This window comes from Corvus cornix, unplaced genomic scaffold, assembly GCF_000738735.6.
Source record: "Corvus cornix cornix isolate S_Up_H32 unplaced genomic scaffold, ASM73873v5 scaffold3, whole genome shotgun sequence".
Lineage (NCBI taxonomy): Eukaryota > Metazoa > Chordata > Aves > Passeriformes > Corvidae > Corvus > Corvus cornix.
The window spans coordinates 40,074-64,715 of NW_024108688.1; the positions used below are offsets into that span (position 1 = coordinate 40,074).

At 52.9% G+C, this 24,642-nt stretch overlaps 1 pseudogene; it reads right to left on the reverse strand.

Annotated features, from left to right (window-relative positions):
- Positions 1 to 1,245: 1,245 nt before the first annotated feature.
- LOC120412210 lies at positions 1,246 to 18,583 on the reverse strand (annotated as a pseudogene).
- Between the last annotated feature and the right edge of the window lie 6,059 nt (positions 18,584 to 24,642).

Below are 24,642 nucleotides of genomic sequence, written 5' to 3' on the forward strand. Positions count from 1 at the left end.
GCAAGTCCTTTGGAGGCATGGCACCCCTGAGAGAATCGAGTCTGACAATGGGACTCATTTCAAGAGCAGCCTTATAAACACCTGGGCTAGAGAACATGGCATTGAGTGGGTGTACCACATCCCTTACCATGCACCAGCAGCTGGGAAAGTGGAATAGTGCAATGGCCTGCTCAAAACCACCTTGAAGGCACTGGGTGGGGGAACTTCCAAAAACTGGGAGATACATTTAGCTAAGGCCACATGGTTGGTGAATGCCCAACCGAGCAGGGCCTGCCCAATCCAAACCCCTGCATATAGTAGATGGAGACAAAGGCCCAGTAGTGCATATCAGGGGACTCTTGGGAAAATCTGTTTGGATTACTTCTGCATCGAGTAAAGACAAACCCATCCGTGGGGTTATCTTCGCTCAGGGGCAAAGTTGCACATGGTGGATAACGCAGAAGGATGGAGAGACACGTGTACCGCAGGGAGATTTGATGTTGGGCGAGAACTGCTTGTAATGTTTGAATGTCTGTATGTTTGTCGAATGTCACTGCCACTGTTTGAACACAGCTGTATATATATGTATAATGTGCGTGTTTAGAGTCGAAATGTATTACTTTGGGCATTGAGCAGATGGTATGGAATAATGGGTGGAATGTCCTGGGGTGATGTTATGAAGCCACTTTATTCCTTAACCATCTCCTTAAAGCCCAAGGACGCTGCTTCTTTAAGATGGACCCGGGGGGCAAGAGCTACGGGACCCAGGTATGGGGCGGTTGAATGGTTCCGCCCAACGGCTCGGGGGCTTCAGGGTCTCAGCGGGGCTGAGGAGGGAGTGTGCTGGGAGTGCAGTGCTGTTCTTTGGGTTTCTTTTGAGTTCTGGCTAGCTGGATAAGTTTGGTTGTTTTTTCTTCTTTTCCCTTCCTTTGCCTCACTGCCTCCCTTCCCTCCTCGTCGGTCCAGGGAGCCTGTGGGGGTGGTCCCGGTGGGGACGTGGGGTGGCCCCAGCTGATCCAAGCCCAAGTGTCTGTTCCCTGTCCGGGAACTTGTTGTATTTTGAGGGGGTTTTTTTATCCCGTTCTACCCTGTTTTGTTTGTGTGCTAATAAACAGTTTGGGGTTTTTCCCCCCACTTTCACTTCTTGTGACCCATTTGTCTCATTGACGGGGGAAGAGGGGAGGCCCTTTTCCCTTTGGAGGAGACACTCAATCCAGAGTCTTTCCTCCTGAAGTTTTGTCTCCAAAACCGAGATAGAAGGAAACTATTTAGGTTGAAAAAGATCTCCAAGATCATCCAGGATTGCTGGATGCCACCAGAAGAAACAACTGGACAGAGCAGGTGAGAATTTTTGGGCTGTAAACTCAACAAATCAGCTCTTCCCAATGAATTTCCGATTTCAATCAGAGTCCCGATGGATGTTCCAGCCCCTGCATTCACCCAGGTGCCTACGGGGATCCAGGAGGACGTGGAGAGCACCAGCCAGGGCTCTTCCCAAACTGGATCACGGGAAATGTGGGTCACCAGGGCTCTGCCAAACGTGGGTCCCCCACTGGGGGATGAAGTTGGAGTAGAGGATGAAGCTCTTCCTGCACTCGGGGCACTCGCAGGGCTTCCCTTACCGGTGCCTCCGTTGGTGTCTGGTCAAGTGAGAGCTCCTGGAGAAGCTCTTCCCACACTGGGGACACTCGTAGGGCCTCTCCCCGGTGTGGATGCGCCGGTGGGTGACGAGGTGGGAGTTGTACCTGAAGCCCTTCCTGCAGTTGGGCAGCGGAAGGGCCTCTCCTCTGTGTGAATCCGCTGGTGCTGGAGGAGAGTGGAGCTGGTCTGAAACCTCTTCCCACACTCGGAACACTCGTAGGGCCTCTCTCCCATGTGGATCCTCTGGTGCTGGATCAGGTTGGAGCTGTCTCTGAAGCTCTTCCCACATTCCCCACACTCATAGGGTCGTTCCCCCATGTGGATTATCTGGTGGCGGAGCAGGTTGGAGCTGTCTGTGAAGCTCTTCCCACATTCCCCACACTCATAGGGCCCTTCCCCAGCGTGAATCCTCTGGTGGCGGAGCAGGTTGGAGCTCTGGCTGAAGCTCTGCCCACATTCCCTACACTCATAGGGCCGTTCCCCAGTGTGGATCATCTGGTGGCGGGTCAGGTGGGAGCTCCACATGAAGCTCTTCCGGCATTCTTCACACTCATAGGGCCGTTCCCCAGTGTGGATCCTCTGGTGGGCAATCAGGTGGGAGCTCTGGCTGAAGCTCTTCCCACATTCCCCACACTTGTAGGGCTTCTCCCCAGTGTGAAGCCGCTCATGGACCACCAGGTCTGAGCTATGGCTCGATCTCCGGCCACCTTCCCGGCACAGGGTTGGTCTGTCCTCCTCAGAGCTGCGTTTGCAGCCCCTCCTCCTGCGGGGACTCCGCGCTTTTTCCTCTCCGTTGGATTCCTGCACCATGGAGCCGCTCAAAACGGCCTCTTTCACCAGGTTCTGCTGTGGGGATTTGTCCTCCCTGGGCTCCATCCTCAGCTCCTTGTCTGGGGGAGGAAGGACAAGGAGAGGATGGGATTTGCCTCTGTGCCACAGGGAAGGGCAAGGAGATCCCCCATGTCTGTCCCCGGTAGGACCGCGTTGGCAGTGGGGTTGTCCTGCAGCTGGGGGCGATGCTGGGCTGGGAGATGGAGCAGCAGAGAGGGGAAAGGGGCAGTGACTTCCTCCTCACCTGCCTGGGTGTCCCGGGGCATCTTCCTCTTCCTCGCAGCCTCCTCCTATATCTGGCCAAGGTTTGGGAATGGGAAATCCTGGTCTGGGGGAAACAAGGGATGAGCACATTGAGTTTGAAGGTCCCTCTGCCCAAGTCCATCTCTAGAAGCCACCAGGCATCGTGTGTCCATAAAAACCTGCTCAGAAAATGCCTCCCAGGAGTTCCCTGTCTCTGGTCCCTCCCCTTTGGTGTTCGGGTTCCCCCCTGTCCCAGCTGCTGAGGGTCAGGCTTGTATTGGGGGTCCCCCTCTCTACTTGGTCCCCGCCCTCCCCAGGCTGCTGGGAGTCCCAGGAATCCAAAAAGCTCCCCCCTCTTCTGTCTCCCCACTTAGGAATGCTGGGGGTGATGGGCTCCAAGGAGTCCCCCCTGCCCCTCTCCAGGCTGTTGAGGGTCCTCTCCCATCCCTCCTCCTCCTCCTCCCTAATCCCACCTCCTTCTGCTTCCATCCCTTCTCTCTCTCCTTCTTCATCCCTCCTCTCCCATCCCTCCTCCTCCTCCCCCCAGCACCAGCCACACCCTGGGTCCCCCGTTCCCAAGCCCCTCGCAGCCCGTGGGAGCAGCGGGGATGGAGCCGGGACAGGTCGGGATGGGCAGTGCGGGGCTCTCGGCTGCTCCCACCTGCTGGGGGCGGGGGAACCCAGCCCGGGGAAAAGGAGAGGGAAACATTGGGGGCTGCAGATCCAAACTGGGCCTTGCTGGCCACCCTGCGTGGGGACTTGCAGCCCTTGGGGCTCCTCTCGGGAGCCTGGAGAGCCGGGAGGGGGAACGCAGAGAGGGCTGGGGGATGACTGGGATATACTGGGAGAGACAGGGAGTCACAGGGATCGTACTGGAGGCTCCTGGGGTCATGCTGGCATTGACACGGAGCAACTGGGATCACACTGGGCGCCAATGGAATCAGACTGGGAGTGACTCGGAGTGACTGGGGTCATAGTGGGAGTGGCTACAATGACACTGGGATAATGGCGGGTGTGAATGGACCCCGGCTGGGGGTTACTGGGAGCTGCCAGGCCCATGCTGGGAGCCACCTGTGCACACACTGGGAGGAACTGGGAACAACTGGGAATGACAGGGTGCATGCTGGTGACACCTGGGATGTACTGGGAGTGACTGGGATAATACTGGGGGCAAGTGAACCATGCTGAGGCAACTGGGAGTGCCTGGGAATGACTACGAGAATGTTCAGCACTACTGGGATATACTGGGGAGCCTGAGACCATTCAGGTGGCGACTGGAAGCAACTGGGAATGTGTGGGGGGAACTGGGACCAAGCTAGGGGCAACTGGGGCAAGTGGAAGTGACTGGGACCCGCGGCGGCACCAAGGCCTCGGAGCGGCTCCAAAGGGCCCCGCCCGCCGCCGCTCCCCAAGGCCTCGCCGCTGCTGCCGGGGATCGGACACCGCAGGCGGCCCCGGCCCCTTCCTCTTCTTCCTCCTCCTCCTGCCGGGATTCAGCCCCCGCCGCCGCCCGGCTCCTTCTGCCGCTCCTGCCCGGCACGAAGCGGCGGTGCCGCTGACGGGGCCGGAGCGCGGCTGCCCCGCGACTGCCCCGCGCCTCAGGGCCGGGCCAGGGAGTGACCGCACGGCTGGGGAGGGACCCCCCGCTGGCCAGGGCAGGGACTGAGCCCATGGGAGGGACCCTGTAAGAGACTGTCCGAAAATCCCTCATCTGCCTCACGATCATCACCGAAGACAGAGACTGAGCACAGGAGTCCTGGCCTGGCTGAGGTGGGATTGTCTGCCAAGTGTTGCCTACGGGTGTGCCCACTGGGAACTGGTACGCATTCCTGAGGAAAATTAGTGCAGGTCACAATGGACTGCGCCGTTCTTGCTGCCCAGGCGGGAAGGACTGCACTGAAGTGGACAGGAATGACCTGTCCTGTACACCTGTCCTGTACACCTGTCTTGTACGTCTGTCCTGTACCTGCTTCCCAAAGCAATGGACCCCATAACAATGGCTGTAGATTTCCCAACCTCTTGGCCAGTTGCCCCTCGCTTCTGAAAAGGACTATAAAGGGACTTTCTGAAATAACTGAGTCTGAGATCTCCCCACGGAAGGAAGACGAATCTATTGGCGGAAGACCACGAGGACTTCGTCTCATCCGTTGGTAGCTATTGCCCCTCTTTTTCCCCTTCTCTACTTTGTTTCTCTCTCTCTCTCTCTCTCTCTCTCTCTTACTCTCTTCTATTGCATTACTGTGTTGTGGGCACTTAATAAAGGTGCATTGTTTTGAATAAAACTGAAATCTCTTGTGTCCTTTTACACTCTGAGATCGATAAACGAACCATCACGACCCCCACTTGCATTAGCAGATCATGACAGGGTGCTTCCAATAAACTCAATCCCAGCCCCAATGTGTCGATGGCAGCCCCAAATGGCTCGATCTGTCAGCCCCAAGCCCCGTGTGTATGGAGTCAGGAACCACTGAAGGGGAATTGGTGTCCAGGAGGGGTGGGATGGGATGGGATGGGATGGGATGGGATGGGATGGGGTGAGGATGTCATTGTGGGGGTCGGATGAAGTTTAGGAGGGATGGGGTGGTTTGGGCACTTGGAGTGGGGCACTCCAGGGAGGGAAAGCAGGAGCCACTTTGGGGGAGGCTCCTGCTTCTTTTTGACAATTTTGGGGCTTCTTAGTTACGTCTGGGAGGGTGCCGTTAATTTGGGGAAGGTGCCGTAAAGTCCCCGCTATTTGGGGAGCTGAGGTGATGTCCCCTATATTTTAGGAAGGTGAGGGGAGCCCAATTGGGAGGGGATCCTGCTGCTTTGCCCCCCTTCAGTGGGGTGAGAAACGGATTGAGAAGCTTGAAAGAAAGAAAGAAAGAGTAGAAAAGAACAGAGATAAAAAGAAAGAAAACAAGGAAGCCCGCAACAAGAAACAAAAAAGAAAAAGAGAAAGAAAACAGAGAGATAAAAAGTGATAGAATAGAAAAAGAAGGAAAGAAACGAAAAAAGAAAGGAAGGAAATGAAAAGACAGAAATCAACAAGAAAATTAAAATAGGGAAGGAAAAGATATGAAAACATGAAAGTTTTTTCTTAATAAATATGAGAGAAAGAAAATGAATGGAAGAGAAAGAGAGAAAGCAGCAATAAAAGGAAAGAAAAGGAAAAAGAAAAGGAAAAAAGTAAGCAGAAAAGAAGGGAGGGAGGGAGGGAAGGAGGGAGGGAGGAAGGGAGGGAGGGAGGAAGGAAGGAAGGAAGGAAGGAAGGAAGGAAGGAAGGAAGGAAGGAAGGAAGGAAGGCAGGCTAAATAAAATGAAACCAATAAGCAAATAGAAAATAAAAAAAAGAGAAAGAAAGGAAGACAGAAAGAAAAAAGGACCCAAAAAAGGGGGAAATAAAGAATGCAAAACCAGAAAGTAAACAAGAAAGCAAGGAAGCAAGAAGATACAGAAAAAACTACGGAAAGTAGAGAAAGAAATCTAAAAGTTTTTTTAAAAAAGAAAGAACAAATAAAAAGAAAGAGAAAAAGAAAGAGAAAGCAAGTAAAGAAAGCAGCAAGAGAAGGAGAACGAAAAGGAAAAAGAAAAGCTGAAAAGCAGAATAGAAGAAAGAAAGAAGGAGAAAGAGGAAGATAAAAGATAGAAAGCCAAGCAAAAAACAAAAAAAGAAAGTCACAAGAGACAATAAAAAGAAAAAAACCCCATAAAATAAAAAAATAAGGAATAAAGAAAAAAGCAAAAAGGTAAAAAAATGAAACAGAGAAAGACACAATAACATGAAGCAAACAAGAAAACAAAAAAGAGAGAAAGAAGAAAGAAAGAGACGAGGAAGAAAGAGAAAAAGGACAGAAAGAAAGACATGAGGAAAATAAAAGAAAAAAGAAAGAAAGAAGAAAGACAGAAAGCAAGAAAAAAAAAGGAAAAAGAAAGAAAAAAGATAAAAGATTGAAGAAAGAAAGAAAGCTAAAAGAAATGAACAAGAAAATGACAAAAGCAAAGAAAATAAAAAATAAAAGAAAGAAAGACTCAATAACGTGAAACCAAAAAGAAAAATGGAGAAACAATGAAGGAAAAGGAAAGAAACAAGAAATAATAAAAACTAAAAAAAAACCAAACAAAAAATCCATTAAAAATGACGAAAGAAGAGAATATAACAGCAAAAAGATAATAAAAATGAAAGAAAAATAAAGGAAGAAAGAAAGAAAGAAAATCAAAACACAAAAGTTAACAAGAAAATGAAAAAAGTGAAGAAAAAAGAAAAGAAGAAAGAAAGACTCAATGACATGAAACCAACAGGTAAATAATTTTTTAAAGAAGACAAAAACAGGAGAAAGAGTGAAACAAAGAAGAAAGAAGAAAAGAAAAGAAAGAAAGACACAAGACAAAAGAAACCAAAAAAATGAAAGAAAACAAAAAGAAATAAGGAAGAAAGCAACAAAAAAGAAAAAAAGGAACAAGAAAGCAATAGATAAAAAATAAAAGGAAGAAAGGAAGAAAGCAACAAGAAAGTAAAAAGAAAAAATTAAAAAATGAAGAAAAAAAGAAAGTAAAAAGACAGAAAGCAACAGAAAGAAAAGGAAAAAGAATAAAAGTAGAATAGAAGAAAAAGAAAGAAATAAAGCAACAGGAAACAGAAACAGAAAAAGAAAGTATAGAGACACAAAGGCAAAGGAAGAAAGAAAATGAAAAGTCAGAAATGAACAAGAAATTGAAAAAAGAGAAGGAAAAGGAAAAGAAGAAATAAACAAAAAAGAGTAAATAATATGAAACAAGAAAATAACAGAATAAGAAAAAGAAAAAAAAGAAGAAAGAATGAAAGAAGGAAGAAAGAAAAGAAGAACAAAAAAGAAAGACACAAGAAAAAATAAATGAAAAAAGAAAGAAAGCAAAGAAAGAAAGTAAGAAGACAGAAAGCAAGAAAAAAGAGAACAAAAAGAAAAAAAGAATAATAAAATGAAGAAAGAAAGAAAGGCTCAATACATGAAACCTACGAGAAAAAGGAAAATTGAAAGAAAGAGATAAAGAAAGGAGAAATCAACAAGGAAAAAAAGATTTAAAAAAGAATGAAACCAGGAAGAAAGAAAAAAAAAACAGAAAGAAAGACAAGAATAAAAAGTAAAAAAAGAAAGGAGGAAAAAAGAAAGACAGAAAGAAAAAAAAAACAAAAAAAGAAAAGAAAGAAAAAATATTAAAAAATTAATAAAGCTAAAAGAAATCAACAAAAAATGAAAAAAGCAAAAAAATAAAAAAGATAAAAAAAGACTCAAGAACGTGAAACCAAGAAGAAAAATGAAAAAAAAAGAAGAAATCAACAAGAAACCAAAAAAAGGGAAAAAAAGAGAAAACAGAAAAGAAAGAAAGAAAGAAAGAAAGAAGCAAAAAGATAAAGACATGAACAAAAGAAAGAAGACAAGGAGAAAGAAGAAAAGTATAATAAAGGAAAAGAAGAAGCAAGAAAGAAGGAACAGAAAAAGAAAGAAAGCAAAAAAGACTAAAAAATTAAAAAAAAAGAAGGAAGGAATTCGGAAGGAAGGAAGGAATTCGGAAGGAAGGAATTCGGAAGGAAGGAATTCGGAAGGAAGGAAGGAATTCGGAAGGAAGGAAGGAAGGAATTCGGAAGGAAGGAATTCGGAAGGAAGGAATTCGGAAGGAAGGAAGGAAGGAAGGAAGGAAGGAAGGAAGGAAGGAAGGAAGGAGGGAAGGAAGGAAGGAAGGAATAAAAACCAACAACTCTTGGTATGGTAGTCCAAGAACTGATGATTTATTGAGGAAAAGATAAGAGTAAAATAAAAGGTAAAAAAGTCCGGGCGCAGATATCGAAAACCCCTTTAAGCCGCACCGGCTATATGCCTCAATGCAGTGCTCCAGCAGCGCTGGGTCGGCCTCAGCTAGTCTGAGGCCAGAATTCTTTAATGAAGTCTCTAGATAGAGGTTAGGACCAAATGTGCCAGCGTCGGGTCTCTCCAGCAGCTAGTCTGAGGAGAAAGGACGAATTTTCAGTATGTGTTGGGATTTTTATATCCTCTATGCCCTCCCAGATACGCCCACAGTCCACCCACAGTCCTGCCTCCAAGGCTTCAAATGGCTGGTGAGGGGATTTCTGAGGTAAGGTCTTTCCTGCAATGGCTCACTGCTGCTGGGGGACAGCGGGAAGGGGCCATGTCATTGCCTTCTGTGGCGGAAACGGCTTCTCATTTGGATGCATGGCTGCCACGGAGTCAAGTTGCAGTCCCTCAGGGATAGCTCTGGGGTGCTGCCTGTGGGGACAGTTTGAAGTCTCTGGGGAGGGAGACACTTACAAAGGATTATTAGGTTCAGCATTAAAATCTGTAATCAATAACCGATTTAATAAAAAGAGTGACCTGACTAACACAACTTTATCACTACTTTTCAACATAAACACATACCTGGCAATCAAAAAGGGATATGAATAGTAATCACCATCAAACATGTAACTAGGGAACATAAAAAATTTTAACAGGGAATAACAAGGTTCAATAACAATTATTGACTTCTTAACAACTGATTATTTTTAATTATCTTAATTAATTAGACTTACAAAATCCAAACATTCAACTATGCAAAAGCCAATTCCATAACTTCATGAATAACAGAAAGAAAGAAAGAGGAAGAGAGGAAGAGAGAAAGAGAGAAAGCCAGAGAGAGAGAGGAGGAAGGAAAGAAAAGCAAAAGGAAAAGAGGGAGGGAGGGAGGGAGGGTGACCTCAAGGATGACAAGCTCTTCCTCAGCCTGGGCACCTTCTTCAAAGACACGCTCCACGCCCCATATGCAGGTGAGTGCACAGCCAGGAGGATGCTCCCAGAGCTGGGCATGGCACGGCCTGGCCGGGCACCAAAGGTTCCCCCTTTGCTGGGGCGGCTGCAGCCAATTCTTCAGTGGCTGCCAAGCTGCTTTTGGGCTCTGGGCAGCTGCTGAGGAGGTGGATGTGCCATGGCTGGCTGCAGGCTGGGCGGGCACATGTCCTGCCCTCCTGCTCTGCTCCCAAAGGCAGCAATGCTGGGCAGCTTTGGGCCCAGCTCTGAGCACGGCCAGCACGGCCTGGGCACTGCGGGCGGCTGGGACAAGGGGACAGGAGGCTTCAGCTGACGGGCGGGTTCTGGTTTCTCTCCTTGCAGCCAGGCTCTGCCGATGCTGAGGCTGCTCCAGGCTCTGCCAGGGCTCTGACAGCTTTGCATCAGACGAGCCCCTTGCGAGCACAGCGACGGAGCTTTCCGCTTTTGCAGGTGAGTGAGACTCTGGTGCAGGCCAAGAGATTGCACTCAGGGACACACATGCCACCAGCAGGAACCCAAACTCTCCACAGTGCCAGCGGAACGCCTGGATCTGCACAGGATGTTCTGTCTGTCCCACTCTTCCTTCCTTTTGGGCTGGAATTGTGCCACTGCACCTTCTTCCTCCTCTAGAAGTGCCACGAGTGGGCCAAAGCTGGCGAGTGGGCCGTGTTCCTGAGGCAGTGCAGTCTGGAGCTGATGGATGAAGAATTGCCCTTCTCCACTGCCAAACCAGAGCAAAAAGCCCGAAGTGGGACTTTGTGTCTTGAAGAAAGCCCTGACAATTTCCGAGGGAATGTGCAGCTCACTGGCAGGGTGAGAAGGAAGGGCATCTTCTCAGGGAGTTGGGGTGGGACAGAGTTTAGGTTGCCAGTCCTGCTCGGAGCTGGCAGGGCACAGAGCCGTCCTCAAGCCCAGCCGTGCACCACAGCAGTGTCTCAGGGCTGCTGTGCCAGGTTACGGTGTCATTCAGAGGCGCTCTGCAGCCCTCAGCTGTCCTCACTGCCGTGTTCCCATTGCCTTTTCCTCGGCCCTCCACCACGATGAGCTCTGTGAGTTTTTTCCCAGCTCTGTGTACAGAACAGCTGTCCAAGAGCCGAAGGGAGCAGCATTTAGAAGCAGTTCCAAGATTTCTAGGCAGGAAGGGGAGCTGGTGGCCATCCTTGGAACTTGCCGTGTTCATCAGGAGGGGGTGCTGGTTCTTTGGGAATATGGAACAATGGGAACACAAGTGTTTGGAAAAATCCCAGTTTTCTGTGGATTTGTGTGGATACAAAAATGCTGCTAGCAAGGATTTTCTTGTTATTTTCTAAGCCCGTGAGAGACTTCTCTTTCTCACAGAAGAGGTAGCAGAGTTATGTAAACAATCAAACACCTGCAGCCTTGAAAAGTCTTGTTTATGGTACAGTAGAAAAATATTTTGACAATGGATGGTTTAGGATTTTAGCCTATCACCCCCAAGGGGTGGCTGATCCTTGTCCAATTAGACTATGAAGAAAAAAGTCTATAAAAGGTTTGTAAAATAATTAAATAAATCAATCTTGCTGCACAATTCCTGCCTGCTGGATCTTCTCTCCTCCTCCTCCTCCCTATGGCTGCGGGACACGGTGATATACCGTAAGAGCCAGGCCTGCGGTAATATTTGGTGCTGCCCGACATGATCTGCACTCTCTGACATGTCCTGCTGCTGCGGGCCAAGCCAAATTTCTCTAGAGGTATGCTGTTCCCCTTCCCCCCGCCCCAGGAGTTCCAACGGGACTGAGAAATTGTGAACAGCGACTCACAAACCGACACTGTGGTAATGGTCTGGAAAGGTGTGTTTAGGATAATGCATACCTCCATTCCCGAAAACTCAGTTCAGGAATTATTAGACTGGGCTACTTTAAAAGGGATTTCCATGGACAGAGATAGTGCCCTGGACTTTGCCTTATGGCAAGAACTTGGCTGTACTGTCTGTCACGAACTCCCGTCTGGGGACCCAGCAGCATTAGAATTATACAAAACCTGGTGTTCATTATTTATTCTGCTGACAGACCTTGACTGTGATAGCAGGGCTGGATCACCTATTTCGGTGATGAGTGACAGAGGAATGTCCGAGGGGGACCCCGCTGACTGGGCTTCCGGGGCAAATGATGGTGGATCCAGAAAAACCCCCCCGGTTCCACAGACAGAGCCTGCGCTGCCTCACCCTGCACAATCACAGGACTCCGCGGCCCCCAGGGACGTCGGGGCAGCAGGAGGGTGCACAGCCTGCCTTGCTGCTTGGCTTGGCGGCGGCCACAGCTTATCCAGGTCTGTGAATTAGCGGCTTAGCAACTTGGACCCCCAGAGCGGCTCCTAGCCCGTTTGCATATGCACCAACAGAACCAAAATTGCCCAGGTCTAACTTCTTAGCCAGCGTAGCGCCAGGCATGACTTCTCCGAGACTGCCTGGGTCCGCTGCCCTCCTTGGCGCTGGACTGTCCTTTACCACTGCAGAACCAAGCCATCGATCTTTTAATACAGCATCTGCCTTTGCTGACAGAGTTACCGAACCTATCCCGGCAGCTAGGAGAACTGCTCAGCTTGCAAAAGCAGCTGCTGCAGATGCCAGAGGCACCCTGCCGCACAGGGTGTGCAGGGCCCGACCCGCCCGTGGGAGACGCGGCTCCAAACCAGGAAGCAGCGAGGCCAGCGGCGAACCCGGAAGTAGCGCTGCCGCGGGAAAACCTGGAAGTGGCCGCGGCTGCAGAGTGGTGGCCGGGGGCAGCAGCAACGGCAGCGGTTTTGGCAGCGGTGCCGAGCACCGTCGCGGAGCAAGAGACAAGTGCGGCACCGGGTGCGGCTACAGTCACAGAGATGTTTGCAGCAGCTCCAGTACCAGTTCGGTCGGGACCGGCCGAGACGGCATCCCGTAAAGAGGCTGCTGTTCAAACTGCAGTGCAGCCAGCTGCAGTCTGTGCTGTCTGTTCTGGCTATAGCGAACTTAGCCAAAGTGCCCCTCTCCGTCCACCTCTGTTAGCTCCCAGAGTTGCCTTTGCCTGATGAATCATCATCGGGAAGTGAGGCAGGTGAGTTTCTGGCCCCAGGTGGTAAGGCAGCTGTAGCCAGGTGGCGAAGGAAAAGGCTGCTCCAGTCTCACCCCTGGACCTTTCAGGACTGCACGGTAACAGTGCGTCCGACCCACTACAATCGCTTCTTAGAGTCAATTAAAATGCGGGCATTGGAGGAGGGTGACTGGAGGCTATTGGAAACACTTGGAATGCCAAATAGATCTGAGGATTCTGGGGGTAATTGGGAAGCTGTTACACTCCATCCACAGGCTGTGCCAGAAGTTCAGGATGGTAGTGACTCCCCAAAAGGGGAGATCCAAGCTTTCCCAGTGTATAAGGCTTTCCCAAATTCAGGGGAGCATGACAAGCATGAGGTGATTGTTTGGAAAGTTGCCCAGGATCTGCAATCCAAGGTGGCACAATATGGGCTAGGTTCTGCTGAGGTTATGCAAATAATAAGGGTGATAAATACAGATTTGCTTTCTCCATTTGATATCAGACACTTAGGTCAAATTCTATTTCAACCTGTACAATTTACAGTTTTTGAGAAAACCTGGAGAAAGCTGGCCGACAAGGCTGCATAAAGGAATATGCAGCTCCCTGCTGCTGATCCTAGACAGACAGCAGGAATGGACGCTTTGATGGGGACTGGTCCCTTCTCTGATCCCAGTCTACAGGGTACTTTGTCCTCTAGCGTCCTGCAGCAAGCTCAACAGGTCGGCATGGCTGCCCTGTTGAAAACCATAGAGTTGTCGGCACCCAGAAAGCGATATACTGAAATAGTTCAAGGGAAATCAGAGTCATTCCTCTCTTTTGTAGAGAAAGTCACTGCTTCTCTCGAGAAGCAGGTTGAGGATGACGGGTTAAGACAGTTGTTGTTAAGGCAGTTAGTGAGAGATAACGCAAACGAGGAGTGCAGAAAAATCATAGATGCCTTACCAGGGGATCCTGAGGTAACAGACATGGTCGAAGCCTGCGCTAAGGTGGGATCTGGGAACCAGAAAAGGTCTGCTTTGGCTGCGTTCCTGCAGCCTGTTCACACATCTTCTGGTCGTGAACCAAAGCAACCAAAACAGGCCAAAAAACGGAAGCGGCCTAAGCCGAGCCAAAAAGAGAACACACCAATCCCCCAGTGCAAGAGGTGTGGCAGGCCAGGGCATTGCTTGGACTATTGTAGATCCCAGACTCATGCTGATGGTCGGCCTTTGTCGGGAAACTTCCGCGGGGGTGCAAGGAGGGGGAATTGATCTCTGATGCAGTCGCTCCCCCAGAGAGTGGCACAGGTACGGTCACAGGCCTACCCAGCAACCCTAGAGACAGCACCCAGGGATCAGATGGTTTTGGCATCCACACCGCAGCTGCAGTCGTCTTAGACTCTAGTGGTATTTATAAGGTTCCCTTGGACGCATATGGACCCTTAGCCCAGGGATCCAGTGTGATGCTGGTGGGAAAACCTGACATTGCCCATCAAGGAATCTTAGTGAACTCAGGAGTTATTGATGCTGACTTTAAAAGCCAGATTTGCTCTATGGTCTCCACGTAAAAACCCCCTGTAACTATTCCTGAAAAGACCTGCCTTGCTAAATTAGTGCCTTTTAAGTCTTGTGTCCCCAGGATAGAACAACAAACTCACGAAGATAACGGCCGTGGATCTACGGGACTTCCACAGGCCTTCTGGACTGCAGACATCTCTGACCAAAGGCCACAGATGACATGTACCCTGATCCTGCTGAACGCCCGTCCGCCCTGGACTCAGCTTCGAGGTTTGATTGATACAGGTGCTGATGTAACTATCATCTCCTTCTCTGCATGGCCTCCCTAATGGCCTTTAGCCCCGGTGGGATCGGCCATCGCAGGATTAGGAGGAACCCCACAGAGCTATTTAAGCAAACGGCCTGTGATGGTGAAGGACTCAGAGGGGCACACAGCTGCAATTAGGCCTTATGTTACTACCACTTCCCTTAACCTTTGGGGATGAGACGTGTTGGCAGCTTGGGAGGTATGGATTGGGACAAAATTTTAGCAGGGGTCACTGTTTGTAAGGGCACACAGTATCCTACACTGCCTTTGCAGTGGCTGACTGACACACCAATCTGAGTCAGACTGCTCAGTTAGTTGAATTAAGGGCTGTTACCATGGTCTTTCAACGATTCTCACAGGAACCTTTGAATTTGGTTACTGAAGCCAACTAGAAAAAGCTCGTATACAATTAATCACCTTACAGTACCACAAAATTCAAATTATCCTGTTATTCTGAATCATTTTCTCTCAGTCTGCAGGCGAGACACAGCTGCCCCGGGCAAAATTCTGGGTACGGAATTTACTCATTAACCAGTGGGAAGGCCCTCATGAGCTTATCGTTTGGGGTCGTGGGTATGCTTGCGTTTCCACAGATACTGGGATACTGTGACTACCTTCAAAATGCGTTCACCCTGACCTACGGCACCAGAGGCAGAACAGGCAACCTCCAAATGATGACCAGAACACCAACCATCCAAATGGCGGCCAGAATGTAGATCATCAGCCTAATGACTCTTCTGATGATGACCAGGATGTCAACCATCAGGTAGATGGTCCTTCTACAAGCAGAGACTGGGATGGTCCTTCCACAAGCAGAGACTGAACTTTAAATTTCTTGTCATGGAGTCCGATAGTTAAAGCCTTAAGGACATATTTAGAATTAATAACTGATGTAAATTTCTATTTAGGATTAATAGTAGAGTTGTTATCTAACAAAAAGGGGGAATTGTGGATACAAAAATGCTGCTAGCAAGGATTTTCTTGCTATTTTCTAAGCCTGTGAGAGACTTTTCCCTCTTACAGAAGAGGTAGCAGAGAATGTAAACAACCAAGCCACCTGCAACCTTGGAAAGTCTTGTTTATAGTACAGTAGAAAAATATTTTGACAATGGATGTTTTAGGATTTTAGCCAATCACCCCCAAGGGGTGGCTGATCCTTGTCCAATTAGACTATGAAAAAAAGTCTATAAAAGAGTTTGTAAAATAATTAAATAAATCAATCTTGCTGCACAATTCCTGCCTGCTGGATCTTCTCTCCTCCTCCTCCCTATGGCTGCGGGACACAGTGATATACCCTAGAGCCCGGGCCTGCAGTAATAGATTTGTGCAAAGGGGGGAGCAGCAGAAACACTTTGTGTCTGCTTTTGGGGACACAAGGTCCAAGGAGCTGCGGTGGCAGAGGGTGACCTGGGCTGGTGGCTGCTGAGGTCCTGTTTCAGGACATCCTGGAGTAGCACAGCACAGAGCTCCAAGCACCCACAGCCACACTGCTGCAGTCTCTGGGTTGCTGCACCTCTGACACTGAACCGTGCCGTAAATCAAAGCTCTCCTGATGGGAGAGAATATTTTAAAAGTCCTTGCAAGTTGTTCCAAAAAATAAACCGAGACTTTTCCTGGGGTTCCAGTGCTGCTAGATAGTTGTTCATTAAGTCTTATCAGAGAAACAGAGCCGCCAGCGTGACCCAGGTTCAACACAGAGCACAGAAAGCAGGCGGGAAGTTGAATTATCAAGATTTACACAGCCTTTTAAAGATAATTTAACCAATGGTTACTAGAAATGTATATTATTTTTACTTTCCTAACAATTATTCAGTAACACAGCCAGGAAATGCAGAATTCTTTGTCCGATCATCCCAAATTATTTTACTGCAGAATATGGAGTAGAATAAGAAGAAGGAGGTTTGGAGAACAACAAAAATCCTCCATTTTGATATTTTTTGCTCTTATCTATTTACTACAAAGAGAAGCCCAAAACCTCTAAATTTTCACCCTGTGACAATCTATCACCTAATTCACACCATTGTATTTTCTAGTTCTTGTCTGATCGTAGGCAGTTTTTTCCAAGGTTGGAGGTTAAAACAATGTTGTTCAGGGGGGTAAAAACGCTTCAAAACAGGCAGAGAAATATTCTCGGCACTCTGGGTTCCTACACCTCCTGGGGGAAGCAGGGGCTGGCTCAGGAGCTCTGTGGGGAGGGAAAAGGGGATGACACCGGGTTGGGGGTCACACACGCTCTGGGGGGGACACGCACGGCCCCTGGGGACCCCTCCTCCTGCAGCGCCAGGAGGATGAACCCCAACATGGGAGTCCCCAACCCCAGCAGCATTTTGGGGGGGAGGGTCTGGTTGAAACTTTGGGGGTCTGGGGGCACCACAAGCGCCCCAAAACCCCCTCCCAGCCCAACAGCCTCTCCTTGACCTCTCAAACCACCCCACAGATCCCAGCCAGGAACCCCTCCAACCATTCCCTGCAACATAAATAACCCCAAGAACCACCCAAATTCTCTCCAAGACACACAGCCAAGGCAAGACCCCCAAAACTCCCTCACAGACCACCCCAAAAGCCCCCTCCAAGCACCACTAATGCCCATCAAGACTGACAGAAGCCCCTCCCACTCCCCCCAGGAACCCCTAAACCCCCTCCCAGCACCCCATGGCACTGGCCAGGAGAGCTTGGTGGACAGGAACATCCCCAGCTGGGAGCAGCTCAGGCACTTCAGCAGCGATTTGGGCACTTTGGAGGTCACACCCCAAAGGGGGAGACCCAGGCCAGGGACTGGGACAGACAACCGGAATTCCTGGAGAACAGACGGGCTCAGGTGGACACGTTCTGCCAGCACAACTACGAGATTGTGGCCCCAATCTGCCTGGCTTCGCAGCCCTACAACACCCAAATCCCCCCCAGTATTCCCCTGAACCCCAAATTCCAGGAAAATGGTCCTGGTTTAGATCTCTCTGTTGAATTTCTTTATTTCTATCCCAATTTTGGTTGTTTCAATGGGATTAACATAGAAAGTACTTAGATGTCAAAAGACCTCCAAGATCATCCAGGGTTGCTGGATGCCACCAGAAGAAACAACTGGACAGAGCAGATGAAAATTTTAGGGTGTAAAGTTAAAAATTCAGCTCTTCCTAATGAATTTCTATGTTGATCTGGGTCCCGATGGATGTTCCGGCCCCTGTGTTCACCCAGGTGCCTACAGGGATCCAGGAGTGTGTGGAGAGCACCAGTCAAGGGTCTTCCCAAACTGGATCATGGGGAATGTGGGTCACCAGGGCTCTGCCAAACATGGGTCCTGCGTTGGGGGATGGAGTAGAGGATGAAGCTCTTCCTGCACTCGGGGCACTCGCAGGGCTTCCCTTACCGGTGCCTCCGTTGGTGTCTGGTCAAGTGAGAGCTCCTGGAGAAGCTCTTCCCACACTGGGGACACTCGTAGGGCCTCTCCCCGGTGTGGATGCGCCGGTGCCTGATGAGGTGGGAGTTGTGCTTGAAGCCCTTCCTGCAGTCGGGGCAGCGGAAGGGCCTCTCCTCTGTGTGAATCCGCTGGTGCAGGAGGAGAGTGGAGCTGGTCTGAAACCTCTTCCCACACTCGGAACACTCGTAGGGCCTCTCTCCCGTGTGGATCCTCTGGTGGTCGATCAGGTTGGAGCTCTGGCTGAAGCTCTTCCCACACTCCCCACACTCATAGGGTCTCTCTCCGCTGTGGATGCGCCGGTGCCTGAGGAGGTCGGAGTTGTCCCTGAAGCCCTTCCTGCAGTCGGGGCAGCGGAAGGGCCTCTCTGTGTGAATCCGCTGGTGCCGGAGGAGATCGGAGCTGGTCTGAAACCTCTTCCCACAGTCAGGACACTCGTAGGGCGTTTCCCCAGTGTGAATGCGCTGGTGGACGATCAGGTTGGAGCTGTCTCTGAAGCTCTTCCCACATTCCCCACACTCATATGGCTTCTCCCCAGTGTGGATCATCTGGTGGCGGATAAGGTTGGAGCTGTACCTAAAGCTCTTCCAGCATTCCTCACACTTGTGGCACTTGTTCCCAGTGTGAAGCCACTCATGGACCACCAGGTCTGAGCTCTGGCTCGATCTCCGGCCACCTTCCTGGCACAGGGTTGGTCTTTCCTCCTCAGAGCACCCTGGACTGCGTTTGCAGCCCCTCCTCCTGCGGGGTCTCCATGGTTTTTCCTCCCCATTGGATTCCTGCACTGTGGAGCCGCTCAAAATGGCCTCTTCCACCAGGTTCTCCTGTGGGGATTTGTCCTCCCTGGTCTCCATCCTCAGCTCCTTGTCTGGGGGAGGAAGGACAAGGAGAGGATGGGATTTGCCTCCGTGCCACAGGGAAGGGCAAGGAGATCTCCCCAGTCCGTCCCCGGTAGGACGGCGTCGGCAGTGGGGTTGTCCTGCAGCTGGGGGTGATGCTGGGCTGGGAGATGGAGCAGGAGAGAGGGGAAAGGGGCAGTGACTTCCTCCTCACCTGCCTGGGTGTCCCGGGGCATCTTCATCTTCCTCACAGCCTCCTCCTCCATCCAGCCAAGATTTGGGAATGGGAAATCCTAGAATGGGAAGAAAACAGGGGATGAGCACGTTGAGTTTGAAGGTCCCTCTGCCCAAGTCCAGCTCTAGAAGTCACCAGGCATCTGGGATCCATAAAAACCTCCCAAACACCAATATTTAGCCCTGAGAAAGCCTCCCAGGAGTTCTTTTTCTGTGGTCCTTCCCCTTTGGTGTTCGGGGTTCCCCCCCATCCCAGCTGCTGGGGGTCACGCTTGTATTGGGGATCCCCCTCTCTACTTGGTCCCCACCCTCCCCAGGCTGCTGGGAGTCCCAGGAATCCAAAAAGTTCCCCACTCTTCCGTCTCCCCACTTAGGGATGCCAGGGAACCCCACTTATGGTCCTGGGGTCCCTTCTCCCCTTATTCTCTGCTTCAGGGTGCAGGGGGTCCCAGGAGTCCCCTCCCCCTTCCCCTCTCCAGGCTGTTGAGGGTCCTGTGAATCGTGGTGCTCCCCCCTCTCTGGGCTCCCCACTTTGGGGTCCTGGGGGTCACAGGGGTTCGCTCCTCCAGACTGCCGGGGGTCCCCTGCTCCCAGTACTGCCCCTCTCTGTTCTCCTCACTCTGGGGCTCCCGAGGTTCCCCTCTCTGGCTCCACTGATGGGTCCTGCAGGCCCCTGGCTCCTGGACGGAGGCAGCGGTGCCTGACCCGGGTGGATCCAACCCCCACTGCGGGAGGGACCCACATGCCTCTGACCCCCACCAGGTCTCTGCCAGCGGCTGCCACAGGGATTCCCCCCAAAACACGTCCTGGGGACCTATGGCTCAGCTTTGGAGTCCTGCAAGATCCAAACATCCCCCCCAAAAACACCGGCCCAGGGATTCCCCAGAATATTTGGGCAAAACTCTCCCTCCCTGGGCACCTGAGGGATGGGGGGACAATGCTCCTTGGGGTGAGGGGCCTGCAAATTCTGGGAGCGCTGGACCCACGAGCTTCCTCCTCTTCCTCTGCCTTCTTCTCATCTTCCTCCATCCATTCTCCTCCCTAATCCCACCTCCTGCTCCTCCTCTCTTCATCCTTTCTCCCACTCCTTCTTCCCTCCTTCTTCTCTTCCATCCCTCCTCCTCCTCCCCTGATTCCCAAAACCCCTCACACCCCACAGGAGGAATGGGAATGGAGCCAGGACAGGTTGGGATGGGCAGTGCAGGGCTCTGGGCTGCTCCCACCCACTGAGGGGGAACCTGGCCAAGGGAAAAGATGCAAAATTGGTGGGTGGAGATAAAAATTTGGTGTTGTGGTCACCATGGGTGGGGACTTCCACCCCTTTGGTCTCATGTCAGGATGGAGAGGGAAGTGGGGAATGCAGAGATTGATGGGAGATCCCAAGGGATTTTAGGGACAGGATGAGGGCTGGTGGGAGCCCCTTGTTGGAGGGGGTCAGGCTGGAGACCCCACAGTGTTCCCAGGGCCCTGGGATGGAGAGTTGTCACCACCTTCTGCTTCAGGTGGTGGTTCTGGGGGGACCTGGGCTCCTTGGGGCTCTTCCTGCAGCCGAGAACTTGTAGGGACCCTCCTCCAGGTGGCTCCTACAGGTGTTCCAGGGGCTTGGGGCTCACGGTGAAGCCCTTCCCATAGTCTGGGCATCCATAGGGGCTTCCCAGTGTGGATCCCCTGGTACCTGGTGAGGTTGGGACTCCTACCAAAGCTTTTCCTGCAATCCTGGCCCCTGTAGGGTCTCTCTCCTCTGAGATGGGACCTCTGGGCAAAGCTTGGGCAGACACAGGACTTCTCCCCCACTTGGATCCTGTGCTGGGCGATCAGCTCCTTCCTCCGGCCAAAGCTCTTCCCACAGGAGATCAGTTCCTTGCCATGATGGACACTTTAGGGTTCCCCAAACCCCTCCCACTTCGACTGGAGGTCCCACCCCCCATTTTTCCCCCTCCTCCACCCTTTTCCCATCATCCCCCATTCCTCAGCCACCAACCGACCCCACTAAGGGGAAGGATCCCACTCCCTTTTTCCTCCCTCTCCCCCCCATCCCCCTCCTTTCTCATCTTCCCCCAAAGCCTCAGTGTCCCACGCGCTTGGTTTGGGGCTCTCAGTCCCCTCTCCCACTCAGTTTCAGGAGTCCGATCCCCTTTTCACTGCTCTCCCCCTGTTGCCAACAGGTTCCCCCTTTTCCACCCCTCCCCTCACCCCAGAGCTCCTCGCCCGCGGCCGGGGGGGCTCCCAGCACCACCAGTGCCACCAGTATGGCCCCAGCTGCCCCCACACGCCCTATCCCCAGCGCCGGCCAGGTGCCGACAGCCCCAAAGCAGCCGCGCTGTGCCCTGAGGGGTCCCCAGAGCGGCCCCGCCCCGCACGGCACTGGGAGCACCAGTCCGGACCAGTGCGGAGCGCGGGCGGGCGGCATCAGCCGTGCCCGGGCAGGGCCGGGCCCCGCGGGACTCCCGTCCGCACTCGGCCCCCGCCGGGACAGCGCGGGGGGACCCGGCCTGGCCGCCCCCACCTCCCCCTCCCCAAATTCCGCTCCGAGGGGCGCTGGGGGCGGGGGGGCTCAGGTGGGGCCAGAGCTGCCGGAGCCACGTGTCCCCCGCTGCCAGCACCACCCCCTCAGGATTAGGGGTGCCCCAAAACTCCCTCCGAGCTGCCGGATACCCCGGTCACCTGCGGGATGGGGGGAGCGATGCTCCCAGAGCCGAGAGCTGCGGACACAGAGAGCGATGGATGCACGTGGAGGCTCCTCTTCCTGCCTCCTCTCTCCCTCCTCTTCCTCCCGCTCCTCCCCCTTTATCCCACCTCTTCCTCCCGCTCCAGATCCTCCATCCATCCTCCCCCATCGCTATTCCTGCTCTTCTGTCCCTTCTCCTCCTCTCCTGCCCCTCCTCCTCCTCCTCCCGTTGTTTGTGGCTCCCATCCCGGCTTTGTCTGACATCAGCCCTGGGGCCGTCCCGTGCTCAGCAGCAGCAGCAAGCAGCATCCTGTGCTCTGGCAGCACTCGCTGCTCCTTAGGGAAGGCTTTGGCATTTCTGCCGGGCACAGACACTGAAGCTCACCCCGACCTGCCCCGCTCCCATTGCTGGCCCCTGGGCGCTGGGCAGCTGCTGTGCCAGGGCAGCCAGAGACACAAACGAAGCCAAGTCCAGCCCAGCTGCCCGGGCTGATGCAGACGAGCCCCAGGGCCGAGGTCCTGCAGAGCCCCACGGAGCCCTCGGCTCCTCGCTGGGAACGGGCTGTGCTGCGGCTGCCACAGCGGCCACAGCGAGTCCTGGGGCTCCCCCGGCGCCGCTGCAGCAGCACCCAGGTTCCACCTCCTGTGCCAGGCCCTGGCCAGGGGCCATCAGATCCATGGGCTCCGTGCCGAGGGGGAACACAACAACAATGGATCGGATGCAGCCCCCAAGGACCTCGAGCAAATCGTGCAGGAACATCCAGACCTGGACCTGACGTTTGTGAAGCTGCAGCCGGCAGAGTTCTGTGGTGCAGGAGAGCCGGCAGGGGAAGAGGGGACCTGCAAGGAGCTGCAGGAGAAACACCCTGAGCCTCAAAGGCCGTCAGGGCCTGCATCTCTGCTGGGGAAAGTTCTTCCTGTCTGGGAAGAGATCCCGGGATGAGGCAAAAGCCAAGTTCATGGCTGGTGACAAGATTGCCGTGCAGGGAGAGCAGAGGAGGGATCGCGGGCGGAGACTGGGAGCCTGGGAAGGAGGGAGGGGTGGGGAAGGTGGTTTTTAGGATTTCTTTTAGTTCTCCTTCTCCTGGTGTGATTGGTTTGGAAATAAATTCCATTAATTTCCCCAGCTCGGGTCTGTCGTGGCCCTGACGACAGATCCCAGCCCACGAGCCTTTCCTTCTGTGCTCTGTGTGCTGCAGCTGTGAGCAGAGTGCCAGAGCGGCTTTGGTGGCCCCGGTCCCAACAGAATAACCTCTGCCGTCATTTTATTTTTTTCATAGGTACGATGTGTTATGTTATTATATATACTGTTTTACTTTTATTTTTTTCTCTTATTCTTCTTTTCTTCTATTTTATTGTGGTTTTTCTCTATTCCCTTCCCCCCTCCCCCCGCCGTTGTTCTCCTCCCGGAGGTTTGTGGTGAGGCGCTGTCCCACCGGTTCTCCCCCGGAAACCAACGAAATCAATCGAAATAATGATGAATTTTTGAACTCTTCCCGCTGCTGTTTCCAGAAGGTCCCGGGAGGAGCCGTGGGCGGGGAGGGGGTTGCCGGTGCCGGGGGCAGTCAGCGGTCGCCGGGTGGATCCCGGCGGCGAAGGTCCGGAGGCGGAGAAGCCAAAGTGTCTGAGGGAGCGCGGGAGGAGAGGACGGGGCAATTCCAGCAAATTCACCTCCTGGCATCCCCCGGGACCCTCCTCGGCTGCGCCCTGCGGGACCCCCGGGCCAGGCTGGGCTGAACTCCCGGGCCCTGCGGCCAAACTCTGCCGGGAACCCGCTGGGTTCGGCCCGAAGCGGGGCAAGCACCGGGACCCGCGGATCCATTTTGTCCTGCGGCTGTGGGGCCCCAGCCCCGGCGGAGCAGGACTGGGCGCTGGGACCCCGATCCCTGATTCCCAATCTGCTTCTCTCTCGCCTCTCCTGTCCCTTTCCTTTGGGTGATCGTAACTCCCGGAGCGGCTGCAGAGCCCCGTGCCCAGTTCGGGTTTCCCAGGAAAGGGAGGCCTGGGGCTGAAGTGCCCCGGGATGGCCGGGAATGGGGGTGCGGGGGTCCCCGGGGTCAAGGACACAGGGGATCCAGGGGCTGGGAGAGGAGGATACCCGGGAAAGGGAGTGCAGGGTGGTGTTGGTGCAGGATGAGGGGTGCAGGGGGGTCCCAGTGCCCAGGAATGGGGATTCAAGGGGGTCCCAGGGAGGCTCCCCAAAGCCCCTCGCAGGGAGGAGCAGGAGCTGGGTCAGGAGCGCTGTGGGAGAGAAAAGGGGGTGACCCTGGCATGGGGGGGACATGGGGGAGTCCCACGAGCTCCGAGAGGGGGACACGACCCCCGGGGACCCCCCCTCACCTTCTCCCGCAGGTGGAGGCCGAGCCCCAGCCCAGGAGGACGAAGCCCAGCACGAAGCCCCCGACCCTCGTCAGCATCTTGGGGGGCGTCCGGCGGCAGCTCCGGGGGCGGGAGGGGCAGGATCCAGGAAACAGCGGCGGCTGCAGGGAAGGGACCGGGACAGAGTGGGACAGGCTGGGATGGACTGGGAAACATTGGGACCCAGCGGGATACACCAGGACCAGGATCGGAACCCACTGGCACCAGAATTGGGGTAACAGGGGTTACACTGGGAGCAACTGGGACCACACTGAGGGCTAGCGGGAGCAGCTGGGAGTGGCTGGGAGCAGCCGGGACAAACCGGGCGAACATGGAACAGACAGGGGACACGGAACAGCCAAGGGACACGGGATGTCCAAGGACCGTGGAAGGTCCAAGGAACGCTGAGCGTCGCTGCCGCGGCTGGAAAAGCTTGAATGGAGTTTTTATCCCGTGACGTTCCCGGCGAGCAGCGGCAGCTCCGCGCCCCCGGCGCGGGGGTTGGGGCAGGGGAGCCGCTGGCAGCACCTTCGGGGCACGGCCGAGGGCTGGGGGGCTCCTCCCCACAGTTCCTTTTCTCTCCCCACCTAAAATCGTTCCCTCCCACTCCAATCCCCTCCATTCACATTTTCTCCCCAGAAATAAAGTTTTCTCACTCCAGTTAAACTCTTCTCCCCAGTTAAGCCTTGAGGCTCCTCCGTGCCCCCGGCTCCTCCTGGCAGGACGTGGCCGGGACCTTCAGGAAAGAGCAGTGGAAAGAATTCAAGAAGTCATCATTATTTCGATTGATTTCGTTGGTTTCTGGGAGAAAATCGGTGGGACAGAACCT